This window comes from Cervus canadensis, chromosome 10, assembly GCF_019320065.1.
Source record: "Cervus canadensis isolate Bull #8, Minnesota chromosome 10, ASM1932006v1, whole genome shotgun sequence".
Classification (NCBI taxonomy): domain Eukaryota; kingdom Metazoa; phylum Chordata; class Mammalia; order Artiodactyla; family Cervidae; genus Cervus; species Cervus canadensis.
In genome coordinates this window covers 76028887-76032478 of record NC_057395.1, presented here as the reverse complement: position 1 = coordinate 76032478, position 3592 = coordinate 76028887, and positions in this window count along the sequence as shown.

Sequence of the window (3592 nt, the reverse complement as noted above, 5' to 3'; positions counted from 1 at the left end):
TATCGTTTCCCACGAGTGGATGGAACCATGGCGCAGTTTTGGTCTCAGCTTGTCTCATGCATCTGGGGTCAGCTTCAGGTTGGCTAAGCAGGTCTGCTGAGTTTGGCTGGGCAGGCTCACGTTTTGGGAGGTCAGCTGGCTGGCTGTTGGTCTAGGACAGCCTCTGCGGGGGACTGGACTCTCTTTTCTCTGGTTTCTCATCCTCCAGGCTGGTTCTCACAGTGGTTATGCAGGGTTCCAAGAAAGAGCAGAGACTGCAAAGATTCTTGAGGCCAAGGCTGGGAACAGGTACAGCATCACTTCCCAGCATTCCATCAGTCAGAGCAAGTCTCAAGGCCAGAACATGTGGAATAAATTCACATTGCAAAGGACTCAAAAGCAGGCCACTAATTACTCATCATTGTAGTGAAACTACTCCAGTCTCCAACTCCACCTCCAGAAGCTGGCAGGAGATCCAGCCTGGCCCCTGTGAGCTTCCCATATGGCTGCAGGGATTAGTAAAGGGATTTGCATCTGACTTAAATAAGGCCGACCTGAATCAGCCTCAGACTTTCACTAAGATTATTGACAGAGACTATCCTCCCACTGCGGTTGCTGAGCCCGCAGCATGTGAGGGCTGCTAAAAGCCATCACAGTGCAACACAGGAACAGACTGTCTATCGGTGAAGCCAGCACAGAGGAAAGAGATCTGAAAGACGGAGTGAAATGAATCCTGACATTCTTGGGGTTCCTGGATCCTGCTGTACCTGAAGCTGTCCCCTTCATCCCCCCCACCCCCCAGCTCCCCGAAGCCAGGGTTGCAATCCTGGAGGTTCCCTGTTTGAGCCAATAAATTACTGTTGTTTTTGTTTGTTTGTTTTTTTGTCTCAAGTCAATTTGAGTTGAGTTCCTATCATTTGCAATGAAAAACATAGACAAATGGCTCTCATACTGAACACATCTTGTGGATGGGGTAGAAAAAGCTTTTCCTTTAGGGAGCAAGTGACACGGGCCACTTAAAACAGAAAAGCTTCTGAACCTTGTCCCAACACTGGGAGTGGGTACAGAGTTGATAGGAGCAGAGAAAAGCCAGGCTTTGGAGTCTGACGTTGTGGAGTCTCATACACTTGCATTGCCATCAAGCTCCCCAACCCTGGTGTAAGGAGTCGCAATTCCTCCTGCCCAGGGGTGGTTACGAGCACTCCTTGAGCTCACACATCTGCTGCTGCTGGTGCAGAGGGGACGCTCGCTCACTGGCGCTTCTGAACCTGATGCTCCTCCTTGGATAAGGAGCCAACTTGGAGAGGAACAGGGGACGAAAGGGAACTGAACAGCCATGTTTGTCCCTGAAACACCCAAATGAAGCTGGTCTCCCCTAAACAGTTTAAATGATAGCCTGGCTTAAGGTTTTGCTTTTTTTTTTTTTTTAACCACATGAAGCTCATGACAAGATCGGACCGAGGACCAAGGACAGAAGCAGAGCCTTTTGTGGTCTTTACTATATGTGATGCTGGGAAAGATTGAAGGCAAAAGGAGAAGGGGGCGACAGAGGATGAGAAGGTCTCGGATGGCATCACTGACTCAATGGACATGAATTTGAGCAAACTCCGGGAGATACTGAAGGACAGGGAAGCCTGGTGTGCTGCATGGGGTCACAAAGAGTCGGACACAGCTTAGTGACTGGACACCAGCAACAACAAAGACACTGTTTACCTGTGTCCCCACCCCCACCAAGGGGAGCTGGGGCCCAGAGAGGCTAAATGACTTGCCTGAGGCCACACAGTATGTGGCAGAGCTGGGGATTTGAACCCAGATTCTCCGGCTCCAGAATATCCCTCACTCGTAATGGCTGCATTTGATTTTCCTTCTCATGTCTGAATTCAAAGTGAGGAAGTCTGCAAGCCTAGCTCAAGCCTAGTAGTATCTATGTAAATAGGGCTTTAATGTTTGTGTGCAGAAAGGAGCATTCCAGGACTTACAAACTAGCCATCCTTGCGCTGCCTCCAAACCAGACATGTTTTATTTGGTGCATGCAGTGCTTTACATACTGGAAAAATAGGCTTTTCCCCCCAGGCTTCTTCTAAAAACCTTAGGGCTGGGGTTCAAGGGCAGGGCCACATGTGAAGGGGGGTCTGGTCTGTCCACTGTAGGAGGAGCCGAAAGAGGAGATCTCAGCTCCTGAATGCAGCTCAGTGTGAGGTGGTTTCCTGAACCACGGAGGCCTCATCTGGCTCAGGGCGTGTCCCCAGGAGCCAGCCATTCATCCCTGCCAGGATCACAAGGCCCTCTTGTTCCCCTGCCAGCCTGGCGCCCCAGGAGGGGAAAGGCAGCTGGGGCCTCCGGTCGGGTCCCAGAATCCACTGTCCCTGGGCTCCGTAGCCCTGCCAATCTCTGCCTGTGGCCGGGCTTCCCTCTCCTCATCTGTGAAACAGGTATGTGGCCGTCCCTGCCCAACTTCCAACCTTCCCACCGGCGTTCTGGGCCTCCTGTGGGGACTCAACATTTCACACCTTGTTTGACTGTCCCTCCAGAGCAGTGGGTGGGCACATGACCCAAACTAGCCAATCAGACTCTCTCGTGGGAGAACCGGAAATTTAAGGGGAACCAGTGCTAAGCAGAAAGAAATACTGGCGTCCTACACCCTTTGATTCCTGCTCCCCAAGCCCCTGCTCCCACTTCTCAGTTCCCTAGAGTTGATCTGGTACTATCGTTTCCAAGGATTTTTAGGAAATATAACTAAGATCCCACATGCTGCTTAGCGTGGCAATAAATAAAACAACAATAGTCACAAAAAGAAAACCAAGATAATACAACCTGCCGCATTAACTTTATCACATCCTAAATTCCTGAAAGGATTCGATCTAGTTCTGGGCTTTCAGTTTTGTTCCATTAATCTACCAAGACAGCCCAGTACCACAGTGTCTGAATTACTGAGATTTTATGACATGGTTTAACATTCTGATAATGCTGGTCCCCTCTCTTCCAGAGATTTCTTGGATATTTTCAATTGCTTAATTTTTCATAGGATTAATCTTAAAATTAGTTTCTCTGGTTAAAAGGCTGACGGTACTTTTATTATAATAACAAGGATTTATAAATCAATTTAGGGATAACAGACATTGTTTGCATGATGAAACTTGCTATCTGAGCTCATGGTGTACCTTTCCACTTGTCAACTATGTTTTGGGTTATTCCATAGTGAATTCAGGTTTTCTTGGGTAGGTCTTACTCATCTTTTGTTTAATTTTATTCCTAGGTTTGGTTTTTCCAGTAGTCATGTACAGTTATGAGAGTTGGACCATAAAGAAGGCTGAGCACTGAAGAATTGATGTTTTCGAATTGTGGTGTTGGAGAAGACTCTTGAGAGTCCCTTGGACAGCAAGGAGATCAAACCAGTCAGTTAAAGGAAATGAACCCTGAATATTCACTGGAAGGTCTGGTGCTGAAGCTGAAGCTCCAATACTTTAGCCACCTCTTTGGAAAAGACCCTGATGCTGGAAAAGATTGAAGGTGAAAGAGAGAAGGGGATGACAGGGGGATGAGATGGCTGAATGGCATCATCAGCTCAGTGGGCGTGCGTCTGAGCAGCTGCTGTCCACGGGGTCACAAAGAG